We start from the raw sequence: 21,572 nt of genomic DNA on the forward strand, positions 1-21,572 counted from the left end.
TCTTGAAACTCTGGGCTTTTTTCCTCAACACCTGTAAAAAGAACAAAAACATATGTATTAGTGGTGTTTAGTATGTTGAAGTAAGGTAAGGTCTGAAAACTCATTTCCTGGGCATCTTCCCATGAAGGAACATGGTTCCTCACCAACTCAATGAGTGGTGCTACAAGTATAGAAAAATATGGGGCAAACCTTTTGTAAAAGTTTGTTAAGTCTTGGAAGCCCCAAATTTTTCTTACACTTGGTGGAGCGGGCCACTCAGGAATGACCTTTATTCTCTTAGGGTTCATGGGAACCCCTTGATCACAATTTAAAAAATTAAGAAAAGTAAAGCAATAGAACATACCTTTTTTTGTATTTTCATGTTGATTATTCCTACCAAAAAGTATGACAAACCTAAGGTGTCCCATATGAGTGCCTAAGTTTGTATTGAAACTAAAAATAAGAACAAACCTACCTAATGAGTCCCTATGTACACAAATCATGAAGATGTTGGGTGCACGAGTGATTTTACAAAAGAGTGTTGCACCACCCAAAGCATTCATCACACCACCTATTTTAGGGATTTGGTGCCTAATAATACCTATTTTGGGCACCAACAAAGCACAAGGATTTAATCTCTTGCGAACTAAACCCTCATCCAACAACTCCTTTACTTTAGGAATAAACTCAAGCCTAAGAGATGTGGCAATGCTAACAAGTGTCTTTTTACAAAGGAGAAAATGTGGAGGTTGTCTAAGAAGGGAAATTTCTTTAATATTTGTCTTTATTTCAAAATGTCTTTCCTTCTTAGCTAACCTCTTGGAGGAGACACTTACCTCCTTACACTCCTCCTTAACCATTAAAGGTTGTGCTTCTTCTTGGGGGTAGATCTCTTCACTAGATTCTTCCCCTTTTGCTTCTTCACTTTTACTAGAGGAAGGTGAAGTAGTAGCCTCATCTGGGCTACTATAAATGTCTTGGCCCCTCATAATCATGGTTTTCATGGTGGGGCATTGAGAAGTAATGTGTCCTCTTCCAAGACATTTAAAGCACTTCATGGAGCTAGTCTTCTCTTGCATACTAGCCTTAAGGGGTTGCTTTCCTATTGTCTTCCCCTTATCATCTTTGGGCTTAGAAGGTCTCACCCCTAAGATTCCTTGACCTTGGTCTTTCTTTGGATAAGAGTGAGAGCCATAAGATTTTGAAGTAGACTTCCTTTTAAGTTGTTACTTGGAGTGATACCACATGATGCAAGCTCCATTGGAGCTTGTAGGCCTAGGATCTTCTTCATCAATGGATTCCTTTGCTTCTTGGAAGATGAATGGCAGCGGAATGGAGAAAGGAAGAGAGAGAGGAGATGCCACTTCAAGGAGAAGATGAGTCTAGAAGAAGCTCACCACCATAGGAGGCCATGGATAAGAGCTTGGAGGAAGAAGGAGATGAATGAAGGGAGAGGGAGAGAAGAGCACGAAATTTTGTGCTCTAGATGAGCTTTGAAATCTAAAGTTTAATATTAAAATGGTCAAAGTTAAAAAAAAATGCACACACATGACCTCTATTTATAGCCTAAGTGTCACACAAAGTTGGAGGGAAATTTGAATTTCAATTCAAATTTCACTTGAATTTGAAATTGAATTTGTGGAGCCAAACTTTGGAGCCAAAATTTCACTAATTATGATTAGTGAATTTTAGTTATGGTTCAGCCCACTAATCCAAGATCAATTCCTAGATTCTCCACTAAGTGTGCTTAGGTGTCATGAGGCATGTAAAGCATGAAGGACATGCACAAAGTGTGACTATATGATGTGGGAATGGGGTGTAGTAAGCAAATGCTCACCTCCCCCTCTAAAATTTAATTGCATTGGGTTTCTACCAATTCAATTAAATTTATTTCCAACCACACACATCAAATATCCACTTTGTGCATGTTAAATTACAAATCTACCCCTAATACAAAAGCTAGTCTAGGTGCCTTAAAATACCAGGGCTGAAAAATCCTATATTTGTAGGGTACTCTACCTACATTATGGAGCCCTAAATACAAGGCCCAAAAATAATGAAACCTTAATCTAATATTTACAAAGATAAGTGGGCTCGTACTTAGCCCATGGGCCCGAAAACTACCCTAAGGCTCATAAGAACCCTAGGGCCTTCTCTTGCATCTCTGGCCCAATCTACTTGGAGTTTTCTATCCAATGCCCTTGCGGGGTAGGATTGCATCAGCAAGCTGAGAGTTACTAGGTTGACCAAGGCATCAAGTTTTCCCTCCGGCTTTTTATTCGCAGCAGATGAAGATGAATCTGTGGGTACCTCATGGACTCCTCTAAGGACAATGGCATCATTTCTTGCATTGAATTGTTGGGAGTTGGAAGCCATCTTCTCAATCAAATTCCTAGCCTCAACAAGAGTCATATCACCAAGGGCTCCACCACTAGCAACATCAATCATACTTTTCTCCATGTTGCTAAGCCCCTCATAGAAATATTGAAGACGGAGTTGCTCAGAAATCTGGTGGTAAGGACAACTTGCACACAATTTCTTGAATCTTTCCCAATACTCATACAAGCTCTCTCCACTAAGTTGCCTGATGCCTAAAATGTCTTTTTTGATGGCAGTGGTGCTAGATGCAGGGAAGAATTTCTCCAAGAACACCCTCTTAAGGTCATCCCAGCTGAAAATGGATCTGGGAGCAAGGTAGTAGAGCCAATATTTTGCCACTCCCTCTAGAGAATGAGGAAAAGCCTTTAAAAAGATATGATCTTCTTGGACATTAGGGGGCTTCATGGTGGAACAAACAATACGGAACTCCTTAAGATGCTTATGAGGATCTTCACCTGGAAGACCATGAAACTTGGGCAGCAAATGTATTAGTCCAGTCTTGAGAACATATGGAACACCCTCATCAGGATATTGAATGCACAAGCTTTCATAAGTGAAATCAGGTGCAACCATCTCCCTGAGAGTCCTCTCACGAGGTGGAGTTTGAGCCATGTTCTCAGTATGAAAATTAACAGTCGAATGCTCAAAATCAGAATATTCAGAATCACGAGCAACAAAATGCACAGAATGATCATGATGCTCAAAATGCACAGAATGACCAGTATGCACACTATGCCTAACTAATCTATGAAAGGTTCTATCTATATCAGGATCAAAGGGTTGTAAGTCACCTGGATTTCCCCTAGTCATGCACTATATGCAGCAAATCATGTGTTTCTCAAACAAGCACCAGGGGAGGGTTAAAACTACAACTTTAGTCAAACGATATCCAAATGAGCTGAAATTTTGTGAGCAACACCCAAAAATCATGAAAAGATTGCCCAAAAGATTTCAAACAAAAATTAAAAGTATAACTATGAAAAATACCTAAGAAAAGTTTAGAAAAATAGGACAATAATACTTGAAAAATAAAAAAACTTAGTAAACAACTGATTTTTTTGAGTTTGGGAGACCCTAACCAGCTAAAGTGAGTTGTCAAAATATGGGAAATTTTTTTCTACCCCAAATGCATATATAATAATAGTCATTCTGATACCCAAAGCAAAAGTTATGGCCGTTTTATGTTTTGCTAAAAGCAAGTTCCCAAAATTTTTGTCTCTCTCAAATACTACCACACCAAGTGGTCTTGGTATTTTTCACACAAAATATGGATCAAAAGAAACTACCACACAATAAATCAACCAAAAATAACAACTCTAACTATCAAAACAAAAATCGCCAATTAAATTGCAAAATCAATCGCTAGTTCTCAGTCGCTAATCACTGTTCACAGCAAAACACAAAGCTGACACAGTCGCTAAAAATAGTCGCTAAACAGGGAGCACAACTGAAATGCAAAACAGAACGCTACACAAAACAAAATAACACACACTCACAACTTAAACGACTGAGCTACACACAAAAAACTAAACACTATTATGAACCTTTGGCCCACTGCTCCCTGACAACGACACCAAATTTGATCGAGGCCGTACCCGAATCAAATAAACATTAAAAATGCAGTATCTAGGAAGTGATCCTAGGTAATCTCCCAATGAGCAATGGTCAACCAAACGTTCATAACAAATAGTAAGAAAATAGTAACGAATTGGGGGGGTTGTTTGTTTTAGTAAATTAAACAGCAAACAAATTTGAATTAGAAAATAACATAATTAAAACATGTTGTTCCCCCTTGATTTACGAGCAAGTCTCTTATCCTAGGTTACGAGAATTTATCCTTAATCAGTTCAACCACTTAATCGAACCCTAAATTAAATTACTAAGCGAAAATTAACATAAGGTTGTGATTATGTGATTAAGCAACACATACATCAATTGATCATGAACAAAACTGATCATTAAGCATGAACGTAAATTAAGCACAAAGACAATCAATCAAGCACTAAGCATGCATGGATTAATAGCAACAAATACAGAGCAATTGGTGAAGAGGAAAAACTAATTAGAATTCAATAGTAATAACATAACCTCAAAGAGAGCTGTGCTTGATCCTCAAGAGAACACAACACTGGGGACTTAGCCTTCCATTAATCAGTAGAAAACGAAATTGTAGATTGAACAGAAACAAAATTACAGAAAATGAATTTTATTCTACGTGAACAGTGCGCATGAACAGTAAAAACTAGAATTCTAAAATCCTTGAATTATTCTCCTCTTCCAAAAAACTCTCAAAGAACCCTCTAAAACTAAAACCTTGGTACTGTTATATAAGCTTTCAGCCCCAAAGCTTACAAATCTGTTTCAAGTCCAAGCCCATAAACAAAATAAAATAAAATCTGGACAAGATAAGATAAGATTGGATGAAATAAAATCTGGACGAAATAAAATCTAGATGAAATAAAATCTGGATAAGATAAGATTTGATAAAATAAAATTATCTATTCTCTTCAAGTCCAAGCCCAATTCCGAATTCAAGCCCAATTGCTTATAATTCTCCTAAAATTAAATTAAAAACACAAAATTAGTCAAGTAGGCCCAAATGATAAAACTGCATAATTAATTTGACAAGTAAGGCTAATCAGTAATTAAAATGGTGACAAAAAGGGTTAAGAAATAGGAGAAAATAATGACACATCACTTGCCCATCTCAGATTTGGATGTTTCCTCCAACTTGTATTGAATCTGTTGCTTGAAAGATCATAATTATTCTGTTGTTGTTGGTTTTGCTGCTGATGGGGTCTATTATAAATGTTTGCAGCATAAGCTTTAGGTTGCTCATTAACTCCTGATTGCTGCAAAGAAGGACAAAGATCTGTATGGTGATTTGCAGAAGAACATAGACCACAGACTCTTGCAACAGGTGCAGATGCATATTTCTAATTCATGGCAAGCTGAGTTACTAGGTTGACCAAGGCATCAAGTTTTCCCTCAAGCTTTTTATTTTCAGCAAATGAAGATGAATCCGTGGCCACCTCATGGACTCCTCTAAGGACAATAACATAATTTCTTGCACTGAATTGTTGGGAGTTGGAAGCCATCTTCTCAATCAAATTCCTAGCCTCAACAAGAGTCATATCACCAAGGGCTCCACCACTAGCAGCATCAATCATACTCATCTCCATGTTGCTAAGTCACTCATAGAAATATTGCAGAAGGAGTTGCTCAGAAATCTGGTGGTGAAGACATCTTGCACATAATTTCTTGAATCTTTCCCAGTACTCGTACAAGCTCTCTCCACTAAGTTGAATGATGCCTGAAATTTCTTTTCTGATGGCAATGGTCCTAGATGCAGGGAAGAATTTCTCCAAGAACACCCTCTTAAGGTCATCCCATCTGGAGATGGATCTGGGAGCAAGGTAGTACAACCAATCTTTTGCCACTCCCTCCTGAAAATGAGGAAAAACCTTTAGAAAGATATGATCTTCCTAGACATCAGGGGGCCTCATGGTGAAACAAAAAATATGGAACTCCTTAATATGCTTATGAGGATCTTCATCTGCAAGACCATGAAACTTGGGCAACAAATGTATTAGTCCAGTCTTGAGAACATATGGAACACCCTCATCAGGATATTGAATGCACAAGCTTTCATAAGTGAAATCAGGTGCAACCATCTCCCTAAGAGTCCTCTCACGAGGTGGAGGTAGAGCCATGTTCTCAATATGTAAATTAGTAGTCGAATGCTCAAAATCAGAATATTCAGAATCACCAGCAACAGAATGCTCAAAATGCACAGAATGATCGGGATGCACAATATGCCTAAATAATCTATGAAAGGTTCTATCTATTTCAGTATCAAAGGGTTGTAAATCACCTGGATTGCCCCTAGTCATGCACTATATGCAACAAATCATCTGTTTCTCAAACAAGCCCTAGGGGAGGGTTAAAACTACAACTATAGTCAAATGATATCCAAATAAGCTAAAATTTTGTGAGCAAAACCCTAAAATCATTAAAAGATAGCACAAAAAATTTCAAACAAAAATACAAAGTCTAACTATATAAACTACCTAAGCAAAGTATAGAAAAATATGACAATAATACTTGAAAAAAAAAACTTAGTAAACGACTGATTTTTTGAGTTTGGCAAACCCTAAGTTGGTTGTCACAATGTGGGAATTTTTTTCTACCCCTAATGCATATATAATAATATTCATTCTGATACCCGGAGCAAAAGTTGTGGTCGTTTTAAGTTTTGCTAAAAACAAGTTCCCAAATTTTTTATCTCAAATACAGCCACACCAGGTACTCCTGGTATTTTTCACACAAAATATGGATCAAAAGAAACTACCACACAAAAAATCAGCCAAAAATAACAACTCTAACTATCAAAACAAAATTCGCCAATTAAATTGCAAAATCAGTCGCTAGTTCCCAATCGCTAATCACTGTTCACAGCAAAACACAAAGCTGAAACAGTCGCTAAACAGGGGACGCGACTGAAATGCAAAACAGAACGTTGCACAAAACAAAACAACTAAACATTATTATGAACCTTTGGGCCACTGCTCCCCGACAACGGTGCCAAATTTGATCAAGGCCGTACTCGAATCAAATAAACATTAAAAATGCAGTATCTAAGAAGTGATCTTAGGTCGTCTCCCAATAGGCAATGGTCAACCAAACATTCATAACAGATAGTAATAAAACAATAACGAATTGGGGGGTTGTTTGTTTTTGTAAATTAAACAGCAAGCAAAATCGAATTAAAGAAATAATTGAATTAAAACATGTTGTTCCCCCTTGATTCACAAGCAAGTCTCTTATCCTAGGTTACAAGGATTTATCCCTAATATGTTCAACCACTTAATCCAACCCTAAATTAAATTACTAAGAAAAAATTAACATAGGGCTATCATTATGTGATTAAGCAACAGATACACCAATTAATCATGAACGAAATTGATCATTAAGCATGAACGTAAATTAAGCGCAGAGACAATTAATCAAGCATTAAGCATGCATGGATTAATAGGAACAAATACAAATCAATTGGTGAAGAGGAAAAACTTATCAGAATTCAATAGTAATAACAAAACCTCAAAGAGAGCTATGCTTGATCCTCAAGAGAAAACAACGCTGGAGACTTAGCCTTCTATTAATCAGCAAAAACGAATTCGAATTCAAAGGCAGAAGCAGAAAAAGAAATTGCAATTGGAAGAAGAAAATGAAATTTTATTCAATGTGAACAGTGCGCATGAACAGTAAAAACTGGAATTGCAAAACCCTAGAATTATCACCTCTCCAAAAACTCTCTCCGCCTTACTAAAACCCAGGTGTTGTTATATATATGTCCTCAGCCCCAAAGCTTACAAATCTGCTTTAAAGTCCAAGCCCAAAAACGAAATAAAATAATACTAGCCCAAATAAAATAAAATTGGATAAAATAAAATTGTCTACTCTCTTCAAGTCCAAGCCGGTTCAGCCCAATTCTGGATCCAAGCCTAATTGCTTATAATTATCCTGAAATTAAATTAAAAACACAAAATTAGTCAAGTAGGCCCAAATGATAAATCTGCATAATTAATTTGACAATTAAGGCTAATCAGTAATTAAAATGGTGACAAAAAGGGTTAGGAAATAGGACAAAATAATGACACATCAAATCCCCCCACACTTAGCCTTTTGCACTCCTGGGCAAAATCAAAAAGCAAAGCAATGAACAAATCTAGAAACATTAAAGAGAAACAAACAAACACAAAAACATTTACATATTTCTCAATGAATCCTAAGGAATGGGAAACATCCAACACGTAAAGAGTTAAAGAATCAAGACAGTCATGAAAATCATCCAAGCACCTCAAACATGGCAAGGTAGTCAATCAGCTCAAGAATTGAATAATAAGTGATAAAGACTCACAAGATATGCACTCTATCGATCAAGTGTCTAGGCTACTGTTTACTCTCAGGGCACCCATGAAAACAAATACCACATAGACTTGGCAAGACTCTAAAATTGACAACCACACCACAAACACATGCACATGAGGATCAAAAGGTCTTTTAAGGTTGTAATGGGGTCAAGGACAAGGTAGAGGAAAGTATGGGATAAGTAGCTAAAACCCAAAGGAATAGGGGAGCAATGGGGAATAAGTGGGAACTAAGAAAAAGTTGTAAACCCCAAAACCAAAATTAAAAATTAAGCATAAAAAGTAAACCCAAAACAAACTCAACCAAGTCCTCAAACCAAGACCTCATTTATTCACTTCATTATTTTTTTCTGTTTTTTTTTTAAAAAATGTGAACATTAGCAATTGAAAGCATTTGAAAAATAAAGCAACAATTAGGCAATATATGTATATACATCAAGCATGGCCAAAATATATCATCAAGCATGGCCAAGAAAAACATATCATCCAATGAAACATACCCCCCACAGTTATTCCCAAAACAATTCCAAAGCTCCAAAATTCCTTAAGGGTAGGGTGAGATCATGTTTTTTCACTTAAGGCTTGTAATGAACTTCAAAACAAAGAAAGGGGAACATAGGCTCAAAGGGGCTATCAAAGGAATTAATTTAAGCTAGGCTCATTTGGCTAGAGGCTTATAAGAACAAAATTCCTAAATCATCTCCTAACATGCATGTGAAGCAAGAAGTATCAACAAGAGTCAAGCCAAGGCTATTGTGCAAGTAATCAATAGGGCATAACACACCGAATAAAATAGATGATGATGGCTCAAAAATTAAAATACCTCGTTTATTTTATATTTGAAATGAGTTTTGAGAAATTAAAATAAATGAAAGACTAAAAATGTTGATTAAAAATTAATAGAAGACTTAAAATCACTACTAAAAAACATTTTTCATGTCGGTTCTATAGCACATTCCACGATGGTTCAAAAATCGTCTTTGAAGTTATCATTGTGGAACGTGTTGATTTTTTATGACGGTTTTTAAACCGTCTTAGAATCTCAATTTCTATGTCGGTTCTCTTTGAAATTGTCTTAGAATGTGGATTTTTTTTGTTTTAAAAATGTTAAAAAAAATGTGACATTGTTAAGACGGTTCTATCAACAAACTGTCTTAGAAAGTGATCTTACTAAGAAGGTTTTCTAAAAAATCATTTTAGAAAGTCTATTTTCTAAGATGGTTTTATGAAAGAACTGTCTTAGAAAGTAGACTTTCTAAGAAGGTATTTTGAGGAACCCGCTTAGAAATTCTACTTTCTATGATGGTTTTCTGAAAGAACTGTATTAGAAAGTCTACTTTTTAAGTCAATTTTTTAAAGAACCATTTTGAAAAGTGTTATTTAAAGACTAGCAATTAGCATGCTGATTTATGCATTTATCACTAGAAATATTCTAGTTTTTAGGCCAGAATTACTGCACAAGCATTTCCAAAATTATTATGATGGATAGCCAAAAAAATCAAATAACCAGCAAGCATTTTATTTCAGTCAAATTTATCATATATTTAAATTTCATTGTCATCAATTTCCATGTATTATTGAGCAACCCACAGAATTAAAACATAAAGGCAACAAATAGAAATAAAAAGGCAATTATAGAACTTGGGAAACACTTCCTTAGATGACATGGGGTACATGTGCATCATGCCAATGCATACAACAAAATGGTAATGCTTTGGTATTTAATTTTGGACTACTCATAAATAATCCAAGAAAGTCCTAAAAAAATAAAGGCAGGACTAGGTGAAATTTTATTCCTCAAACTATATTTCACTCAATTAAGTAAAAGTTTCACCAAAAAACAAAATGAAAAAAAAAACTAAAAGAGGGAGAGGGATTTCAGTAAAACATAGAAACTCAACATATGAACAAAATAGATATCCACTATAACTAGACAATAACTTGATAGATGATGTATGTGGCTCAAAACCTTAGCACCAAACATTGCGTATTGCTTTTTGATCTCAATCATTGGCTTCTCACCCAATGCAACAAACTGGTCTTCATATTTCTCATACAACAATGGCAATGTGAATAGTGACACAGATTGTATCATCAAAAATGGATTCAGTGTTAGGAAAATACCATTAAAATAGCCTTTTAATCATAGAACATAAAGACACGTAACAATGGAAAGAATAGGAGTAATGATGCATGAAGTCTTACATAGGTAAAACAAGGTCATGAAGTTGAACTGACTCCCAATAACCAAGTTAACCCATAATACAACAATAACCTGGTAATAGGACTAAAACCACCTTAGCCCTACTTCAGTTGCTATTGTCTTCACAAAGTCTATGTGAAGGAAAACATAACCACTAGACTAGACTATGTAAAGCATTGTGCAAAATTGAATATCATATGAATATACATGAATTTCAGTTGAACCTCCATTTCTCACAAAATCAAAAGAAATCTGTTGGAATTTGATTGATTTCATCATAAAATTAGAGGTTCACAGAGATAAAGGAAGGAATTAATCAATTTATGCCAAGAAACTTCTTTAAATCCTTCCCGGTTTCGATTTCCTGCACAACAACGAAGGCTCGATTAATTTCAATTGTTAAAGCAGAAACGACCTGATGAACGCATTCCTCGAGAAGTGCTACATGCAGGATAGGCAGTGGAGACCTAGTTTAGAAAATGTCAAGACCAAATGAAGGTGCACATATTAAGATATACAAGATATAGCATTTTACTATTAGGAGTGAAAAATTAATGCATGAACTTTACAAGTAAATTTTTTTTCCATCCATATTTTGAAGAATGACACCAAATTAACTCAACGAAAAATATTATAAAATTTCAAATGGCTTACTTGTGGATAAAGACAGATGCATTGGACCACAAGAAAAGTGCAGACACAATAAATAAGTGACAAATAAAAGTTTTGAGGTGCACACAACATATAATAATTCAGATCCATAGCTACCCAAATAACTGCCTACATAGCAAACCAAATTCAGAGTTACTACACAATTGCTACAAGTAAAATACTTGCAAAATTGACCAACCTAAAGCTTAGTTTTAAAATATTTATAAAATCACATGGGACTAAGTTAGGTGTTTGGCCTAGTCTATGTACCCAACATCTGAATAAATTCCAAGCTTAAGACCCTTGTTGTGAACATAATATGCAAGAGCTTTGATTCCAAAAGGAACCATTGATTTTTTTGCCACTACATTACCCTATAACAATACAAAAATAATAGCCTATAAAAATGTTTGAAGAAAAAAAATAATTGAATGTGATAACTTTCAGGGAGGCACTAAGCAAATTAAAATACAATGAAGCATGTAAAAACTACAAGTACTAACTTTCAAGGAGGCAATAAGCAAATTCAAATTCAAATGCACCATGAGCAATTGCAGCCACAACTGAATTAGCAACATAATGACCATCATAGTTGCTTAAGATCTATTCGATGGCCTTTTTCACTTCAGTAGCCTGCACTAAATGTGCCTACAATCACTAAAAGGAAAAAAAAATCTTATTACATCACTCTAAAAACAACTAAGTTGCAAAACAACATATAATGAATTTTAGTAACCTATATATGCCACTATTATGCTTCTAAAGCACAATATTGATAACTATGCCCATGCATAGCATAGCTAGATTGATTTCCACCTTTTTGATCTTTGCTCAGTTTATTCATATTTCATTCAAATTTCTATTTGTTATTTGGTTCTTTCTTCACCCTTTGGTTGGGAAATCCACACAATTATTTGGGATTGATAACTATGCTTGCACTAAGTTTGATACATAATTTCACATCCAAGCCCAAATAGTACAATTGGACCACAAGACTTAAGTGGCTAGTAGAAATAGTACAATTGAAGCCCAAATTTCCAATGAGAATTTTGAAAGCATGATTAAACATAGAAATATATTACATTGCAATATATACAATTCAAGTTATATTAGAACTTCAATGGCAGTAAATGTCAAATGATAAAGAAACACTCAATTACCTATGTAGAACAAGGTCAAGAAGTTGGCCCAACTACCCAGAATAAAGAGAACCCATAATTCAACAATCACCTAAAATAATACAAAATAGAAACCACATTAATAACCACAAAGAAGTTGGAAATCAGCAAAAACAATCTACTACATTGTAGGACACATAAATTAGAAATTGGTAGGTTATTATTATTCATTGTTCATAAAGCCAATAGATTCTTAGTGGGACAGAGCAAAATATGACAAAAGGAAAGCAACATACTAATAAGAACTGCTTGAGATCCCTTCCAGATGCAATATCCCTTAACACTACAAAAGCCCAATTGATCTCAATTCTAAGATAAGAGTGAAATTTTAAAGCAGGTTCCTCTGGAATGTGCACTTATGGGATCTTTAGTGGACTCCTAATCAAAATAAAAAACGCAATTTAATCAACAAACAAAATAGACCAAATATCTGAGAACCAAAACAAATTACATTATTAACACTTTACTTGTTGATGAAAGTGCATGCATTGGAGCACAAGAACAACGCCACCAAAACATGGATCAAGAAGTGGCAAACAAAAATGATGGTTGAGAAGGAAATGGACCCGAATTAAAAGACTCAAAAAATGGTCGAGTTTGGAGGAGAAAGAGGAATTAGGGTTTGAATTAAAGAGTGTGAAAAGGAAGAGTTTCATTCTAGCAGGTTTTAGGTTAGGGCGATAAAGTTTGTCATATTTGTCCACCATGTGTTCGAGGTTGTTGTCATTGGTGACAAAGATGAGGGCGTCGAGGTCTTCGTCGGAGAGCTGGTACTTGAAGGTGAGGTCCTGTGATAGGGAGTTGTAGAGGGCGGTGAGCTTAGAGAGGAAGTCAGGGAACTTAATAGAGTGGTCGACAATGAGGATCTTGGTCTCAACAACGTAGGAGAGCTGATTGTCATGTTTTGCTTCTGCTTAATAAAGCGGGTTCTCGAAGTCGATCTCGCATGAGCTTGGTGAGGACTCGCTTGAGTCAAGGTACCATGAGAGCAAGAGAGGTTTAAGAATTTAGGGATTTTGGCACATGATCAAGCACAAGTTTCAGAAATGTTAGAGCTGGGGGAGTGCTTCACTCAATGTTTTAAATCTTCACATGCATAACAATGACAGTTTTAGGTAAAACCATCTTTAAAGTTGTTCCAACTAAGACGATTTTCACCAAAAACCATCTTAAATATAAGTTTCTTTATGAAGGTTTTACCTAAAACCATCATTAACACGTCTACTTATTTATGAAAATACCACCGGTAATTTTTTAAAGATGGTTTTGATAAAATCGTTGGTGTTCTAGCATCGTAAAAGGCTATTTTTGTAGTAGTGAATTGTAAAAAAAATTAAGTGACAAAAAATTAGATTCTAAAAAGGTTGAGAGACTAAAAACTTAATTTACTCTTTCTTTTTAAGGAAAAAAACTTAATTAACTCTTGATTTTTTACTGTTTAGATACATCTTAAAATTGACAAGGAGTGGAAATTTATGATGCACTGAATAATTTACTTACTTTCATATTCTTTAGTAAAAAAGACAAGATGGAATAGATATTCAGTTTGAGTCCTTGGAATTTTGACAAGAAACTAATTGTGTGGGTAGAACTTGATGCAAAGCTAATCCATTGAAAAAATTAATTTAGAATGTTGATGAGATATAATTTTGATCCTTACCAGCTTTGCCAACTTATTGGCATAATGTTCAGTTCTATAATGTTATTGGTGTTTTTCTTCCTACAAAATTAAATTTTGAAATTTTGGTGTTTTTGGTCTATTAAAATTAGGTCACTTTTTGCTTTTGGTCCTTCAAATTTCAATTTAATTTTCTTAGTGTCTTTGATTTTGAAAAAGTTTTTTTAGTCCTTCTTGACTGATTTTGGTGGTTTGGATGCATAATTTGTGGTGGTATTTTATCGTAAGATGGATTAAGAAAGCACATCTCTCAAAATTTAGGACTAAAAACATAATTTTTAACTTGAGGGACTAAAAATAACATACCCAAATTTAAGGGACTAAAAACATATGTAAGGATTTTGATTTTTGTCTCAAACTTTTAAAACTAATAATTTTTCATCTATGTACTTTTGAAAGAAAAAAGTAGTTCCTTAACTAACACCTTTTCTAACTAGGGAAGAAACAAAATTTATGGTTACTATTTCATAAATATTAACACAATTTTTAATTATTAAACTTTCAATTATGAAAATGGTTCTTGAAAACATACCCAAAGTATGTATATACTTTGAGAGAAATAGGAACAGACTAGAGATACATGATTGATAAGATTGGTGATATGATTTGACAATAAGAGAGGCATACAAAGAAATGAGAGATGATGGTAGTGTTTGTAATGGGTGTTCAAATGTCACCACACTTTCAATTATGTACTTATGTAATAATTAATTCAAAATAACAATGATATTTGAATACCCCATATTTTTAAATACCCTATATGCATCTCTCATTTCTATCTATCTATCTATCTTTCTATCTTTTTTCCTATCACCTATAATACCTATCATCATTTTCTCTTTTTTCACTCTCTTACTAAGTGTTGATTGGCATGTTGGGTGTTCAAATATATTTTTCCAATTCAAAAGAATGTAATAATTATCTGACATTAATGAGAAAGATATACCAGTAATAGTTAATTAATATATTACATGGATAGATAAAATAATAAAATCAATATTAATTATATTTTTAATTTTTTGTTATATAATTTTAATATCAACATGGAAATCTCATTTCCTGATTGTAATACAAATACCTTTTAAACAATATGTTATGGTAAAGCCATTTAATTACCAATTTTGGTGCTAATACAACCTAGTTGGCAATAGGGTTTAGGATTCCAAAAGTTAACACCTTTTCCACCTTTGGAAGGAACAAAAAATTGAGTGTTCCGAAAAAGTAAGGGTATTATTTCATTATTATTAGTTGTCATACTTTCAATTAGGAAAATGATTCTTAAACATCCAAAGGGTGTATATACTTTGAGAGAAATGAGAAGACAAGAGATATAAGTGATTGAAAAATTGGTGATATAATATGACAGGAAGAGGAGAATAGAGAGAAATGAGAGGTATTGATAGAGTGTTTGTTAATAATATGTCCAAATATCACCACTCTTTCAATTATCGCTTGTTATCATTCTTGTTGCATGGAAATGAATGTGTTTTACTACAAAATTTACTTTCACATCGTTAGAATAGCCTCGATTCTATAGAAAACTGATGTAAACCAAAACACGGTAGCATAATCATAAATTACATGATTTTGTCAACATCGATTCTCCGAAAAATTGATGTTAACCAACTCACATTAACATCGGTTTTTTTTTCGGTTTTTGGAAAAAATTGATGTTGTATTGTCCTATTTATAATTCTTTTTGCGCTTCTGGTAGTTCACTCGTCTTTCCCTCACGACTCGTCTCTTTCACGATCCCTCCACTCATGGTGTCACTCTCACTCTCAATCTCACTGCACTAAAATCACCCTTCGCTCAAGATGAAACTACTGTCGTGTTTCTCATGGTGTCGTCACTATCGCTCTCACTCTTGCTCATGGTTTCATTCTTACTCATGGTGTAGGTGTCACTATCACTCTTGCTCTTACAGTATGTTCTTCTCTTGAAGTTTTTTTGGATAGTTAAATCATGGTTCTGGTTATTTTGGTTGTTATGGTTGTTTTGGTTGTTTTTTATAGTGTTTGGGATGGATTCGATAGTGTTTTCTACATTGTGTTGGTTGTTCATGGTTCTAGTTGTTTACGATAGTGTTTTGGTTGGATTCAACAGTTTTCAATATTGTGTTGGTTGTTCATGGTTCTGGTTGTTTTGGACAATGTGGGTTTTTTTTACAGTGAAATCAGTGAAATTTTACTTAGGTTAGGTTCTGTTTTGGTTGTGTCATACCCTAATTTCGTCTGGGGACTGTCATTCATTGATCTTTTGATCTTTGCTAGTCGACTTATGGTGTTGAATGCCAGTTACAGTGTGAAACAGATGATCATTCAATGTTTTGATCAAGAATGCGAAAAATATCAAAAAAAAGGGGCAAAAGGGTCTTTTTGTTGAGTTCCCTGGACCCTAGCTCACCTAGGTTGGCCTCTAGCTCTCTTGGGCCCCCAAATTACTTTAGCCTGAAGGAATCAGCATGAAGGGGAGCTGAGGAAGGCATGAAGTGGAGGGAATTGAGAGAACTAAGAAAGAAGAAGAAGAAAGAAGAGGAAACGAAGCTGAGGCGTTGCCGAATCGTGACTGTGATCAATCTCTATGTTGAATGTGATCTATGCACCCTTACGGGTCCCCCTTGTTGTTTTCTGCATATTCATTTACTCCATCTATCATCGGTGATCTCATTTTCTTTGTAAAGTTCAATCTTAACCAATCACTAGTATTGTAAAGTCGCCTTTAAACAGGTTGAAAGTTAATAAACAAAACCAAGATAAAACCTGTTGGATCAAGTGGCCTCAGAATAATTAAGAAGGGGGGCTTGAATTAATTATTCCTAAACCTTTACTAATTAAAATTTACTCTTCTAAGGCTTTTACTATGTTGTTAAGTAAATGAAGAATAGAAAAGAAACTTAACCAAAAGTAAAAGCGGGAATTAAAATTCACAGCGGAAATTAAAAGAGTAGGGAAGAAGGAGACAAACACACAAGTGTTTTTATACTGGTTTGGCAACAACCCGTGCCTACATCCAGTCCCCAAGCGACCTGCGATCCTTGAGATTTCTTTTCAACCTTGTAAAAATCCCTTTACAAGCAAAGATCCACAAGGGATGTACCTTCCCTTGTTCTGTTTGAACAACCTAGTGGATGTACCCTCCACTAGAACTGATCCACAAGAGATGTACCCTCTCTTGTTCTCAGTCAACAACCCAAGTAGATGTACCCTCTACTTGTACCACAAATGATGTACCCTCCAATGTGTTAAGACAAAGTTCTCAGGTGGTTAAACCTTTGAAACTTTGTGAATGGGGATACAAAAGAATTCTCAGGCGGTTAGTCCTTTGAAATCTTTTGTATATGGGAAAGGGAAGAATCAAAAGAATTCTCAAATTGTGTCATTTTGAATTCTTTGACAAGGGAGAAGGGAGACACAAAAGAATTCAGGCGGTTAGTCCTTCGTTCTTTTGGAAAAGGGAGAAGAGAGACACAAAAAGAATTCAGGCGGTTAGTCCTTTGCGAATTTCTTTTGGCAAAGAGAGAAGGGGATGAAAAAGATGAATAGCACAAGTTTTGTTTTCAAGGTTTGGAAAACCAGAAAACTTTAGAAAGCTTTTAGCAAAGGAAGAAGAAGGAGTTCAAAGAGATTCAGAAATCAATTGGCAAAAGTTTGTTGTCTAAAGAATGAATTAAATAAGATGCAAATCAAAGCCTTGCTTTTATAGACTCTTCAAGTCTAGTCAAGAGACCTTTAAAAGAGTTATAACCTTTTGAAAAACTTGAAAACTATTGGAAGAGTTACATCTTTTGATTTTGTTCAAAAACTATCACTGGTAATCGATTACCAAATCAGTGTAATCGATTACACAAAGCTTTTTTGTGAAAGGATGTGACTCTTCACAATTAAATTTGAATTCCAACGTTCAAACATACTGGTAATCGATTACCAAATCATTGTAATCGATTACAACAATTTGAAATCAATTGGAACGTTGTAAATTCAGTTGAAAGCTTTTTGAAAAACATTTTGCTACTGGTAATTGATTATAATAATCTGGTAATCGATTAACAGAGAGTAAAAACTCTTTGGTAAAAGGTTTTTGAGAAAAATTCATGTGCTACTCAGTTTTTGAAAAAACTTTTTAATACTTATCTTGATTGAGTCTTCTCTTGATTCTTGAATCTTTAGAATCTTGATCTTGATTCTTGGAACTTGAATCTTGAAACTTGATTCTTGATTCTTGAAATCAAATTTCCTCTTGAACCTTGAAGTGTTCTTGATTCAATCTTGAACTCATTCTTTGATTCTTGAGATCATCATCTTTGTTATCATGAAGTGTTCTTGACTTTTGAGCTTTGCTTTTTGTCATAATCTTTGTTATCATCAAAACTCTTTGAATCAATCTTGATTTATCATGAAGCTTTCTTCTACAATCTCCCCCTTTTTGATGATGACAACTTCTAAAATCAAGAAACACACACATAATTTTTCCTAGTCGATCACTCACATAAATTTACATTCTCCCCCTTTGTTTTTGAATTTATGCTTCACTTAAAATTAAGTTAATTACTCATGTGAGTTCTTGATTTAATCCCTATTTCTCTCCCCCTTTGGCATCAACAAAAAGCCAAAGTACGTAACAAGTATGAAACATACAAGTACTACTAATCATTCACAAGACATACATTGAAGAATATAAACCAATCATGAAGCAAGAAACATGAATAGATCAAATATATATATAAAAAAAACATAGTAATATAACATAATTCATAATTGTTCAAACACACCATGCAAATAAAGAATTACTAAATTGTTCAAATGTGACAATAATATAGATTATTTGGATAAGTCACTGACATCTATCAGTCCTAATTCTCTTATAATGTTGTAGAAGGTATCTTTACTTAGTGGTTTTGTAAAAATATCTGCAAGTTGATTTTTAGTATCTACAAATTCTAAAACAACATCATCTTTTAGAACATGATCTCTAATAAAATGATGCCTAATTTCTATATGCTTGGTTCTAGAGTGAAGAACTTGATTTTTAGATATGTTTATGGCACTTGTGTTATCACATTTTATGGGAATGTGATCTAATACTATTCCATAATCAGATAGTTGTTGCTTCATCCACAGAATCTGTGCACAACAACTACCAGCAGAAATATATTCTACTTCTGCTATGGATAATGCTACACTATTTTGTTTCTTGCTATTCCAAGAAACAAGAGCAGACCCTATGAATTGACATGTGCCACTAGTACTTTTCCTATCTGTCATACCCTAATTTCGTCTGGGGATTATTACTTGATGACATGCAACCTTTGGTTAAGCTGCTTTGAGATACTTGGCGTCCTTTGTTGCACAATAAATGAAGTCCCGAGACGTCTCAGAAATCTAAAGGAAGCAGGCTTGCGCGATCCGTGAAATTCCATAATTTGGCAGAAGTCGAAAAGAGGTGTTTTTGCGCAATCCGTAAGTTTCCGTAACTTCTTCGAAAGCTAAAAAAGAGTAAATACATAATCCGTAAGGATTCATAACCTTGCAGAAGGAAAATAAGTATCGTTACGAAATTCGTAAAGTTTCGTAACGTTACGGAAAAAGAATCACCAAAAAAAGGCAGGGGTGTATTTAGTAAAAATGGGGGTGCAAATAGCAACCAGGCCCACTTGGGCCCTCCAGAAGATTCCTCCAGAAGGCTGTTGCTTCTGGAGGAAGCAACCTTGCTCGCCTGGGCGAGCTGGACGGCAAGCTTCTCCCCTATTTTGCTATAAATAGGGGGAGAAGTGAAGAAGAAAAGAGTTCAGCCCCTTAGGCACTTCTCTCTCTCTCGAAATTTCTGAGGAAAATTAGTTCCGTGAAGAAAATCCAAGCCGAGGCACTTCCGTAACGTTTCCGTGAGTAATTACGCGAAGATTCTCGACCATTCTTCAAGATTCATCGTTCGTTCTTCATTTTCTTCAGTCTTCAACGGGTAAGTACCTCAAACCAAGCTTTTCAATTCATTCTATGTACTCGTGGTGGTCCACATTTTGTTTCATGTATTTTTATTCTCGTTTTCATTTGCTTTTTATACCCCCTTTTGACGTGCTTAAGCCATTTATTTAAGTCACTTCTCGCGTAATCTAAAAATAAAATAAATTTCCACCGATCGTTTGAATTGCATCATCCGTTAATTTTGGTTAAAATGAATTCCGACCGTTCGGTCGTGCCGTAACCACGTTGGAAATAAAAAAAGAGGTAAAATAATAATATAATAATCAAAAAATACCTTTTAGTAAAATAAAAGCGAAAGATCAATCGGACGTTTTCTCTTTGGGATTTCTCATTCTTAATTGAATTGACTAATAACTAAAGTGAAACTAAGGCTAAAATCAACTCGCCTAGTCAAGCTCGTCCACAAAAATAAGGTTTTGAAAGTTTATCATTTCAGTTTCTTACCAAGTAAAATGGATCATTTTTAAGGTCCAACGCCTTAAAATGATCACCTTTCAAGTAAAAAAGAATCGCTTGATTTATGCTTAAGAAAGAACTACGTAGGTCTGATTTCCTTTCCAAAGGAGGGTACGTAGGAGCAAAAAGCCTCGCTTTTGTCGACCTCAAAAAATAAAAAGAGATAAAAGTTAAGGTAACACAATTTCCACAATTCTAAAAAATAGGCTGTTCTCCTTTGAGATAAATGTGAGAGGTGCTAATACCTTCCTCAAGCGTAAATACAACTCCCGAACTTAGAATTTTCATTTTGACCGGTTTCCTTCGGTTTTCCCGACGTTTTCCACAAATAAACGTTGGTGGCGACTCCGCGCATCTTTCCTCCTTTGGAAAGCGCACCTGTGAGCCTCGCCCTCGCTCGCCCGCGAAGGGCACGTTGCGATAGTTGGCGACTCCACTGGGGACTTTTGTGAGTTAGGCCTATCTTAGGAATTGTGGAATTGTGAAACTTTATGTGTGCTTTCATTGAACTGTGTAAAATGTAAATAAACTGTTGTCTATTTTGCATTCTTTACACTGCATTCTAAGCACCCACGGGTTTTGAGTAAAAAAGAGGCCCTACACCCGGGTTCATGGGAATTTAAGGAGTGGAGGTGAATCTATCATCATGCTAGGTCTCTGACTTGCTTGATAATAGTGAAACCTCGTCTAGAGCTATCTCTCTTTATAATATGTTGTCACTGGTATTCCATACCGCCACAATATTATTATCTTGAGTGATGATACCTCTAGAAAACAGCCGTGGGAGTTATGAATTGTTGGGGAGTAGTTATTAGAGACCCCTAGATATTGACCTATAGGTTTCCAAATAGGGGCAAAGAGCAAACATGCTCCGTGCCATTTGTTCTCATGCATCTTTTGATAAATAGCATTAGTTTATAGTTTTTGCTAGTGGTGTTTGGTTTCTTTAGAGTAATACATAACCTTTTTAATGCAACGTTGAGGCGCCATCATGCCCAAACGTAGCATTAAAATTAGATCTCTGCGGTCTCGTGTGTGTGAATTCCCCCTTTGTGTTGTTTTCCTCCTCTTTCATGCATACGCATTGCATCATTCATGTCGGAGTCTTGATCCACCCCTTTTTTAGGTAAATGATGG

The 21,572-nt window shown here is 35.0% G+C and overlaps 1 non-coding gene and 1 pseudogene across 1 annotated transcript; one reads left to right on the forward strand and one right to left on the reverse strand.

Annotated features, from left to right (window-relative positions):
- The first annotated feature begins 5,586 nt into the window (after window positions 1–5,586).
- LOC113000950 (small nucleolar RNA R71) lies at window positions 5,587–5,693 on the forward strand. Its single transcript, XR_003266254.1, has one exon. It is a non-coding gene; the product is annotated as a small nucleolar RNA R71 (small nucleolar RNA).
- Window positions 5,694–9,886: 4,193 nt separating this feature from the next.
- The window catches only part of LOC121174257 (uncharacterized), a 74,253-nt pseudogene continuing 62,567 nt past the window's right edge, over window positions 9,887–21,572 (reverse strand).

The sequence above is a fragment of the Glycine max genome, chromosome 2 (genome assembly GCF_000004515.6).
Source record: "Glycine max cultivar Williams 82 chromosome 2, Glycine_max_v4.0, whole genome shotgun sequence".
Lineage (NCBI taxonomy): Eukaryota > Viridiplantae > Streptophyta > Magnoliopsida > Fabales > Fabaceae > Glycine > Glycine max.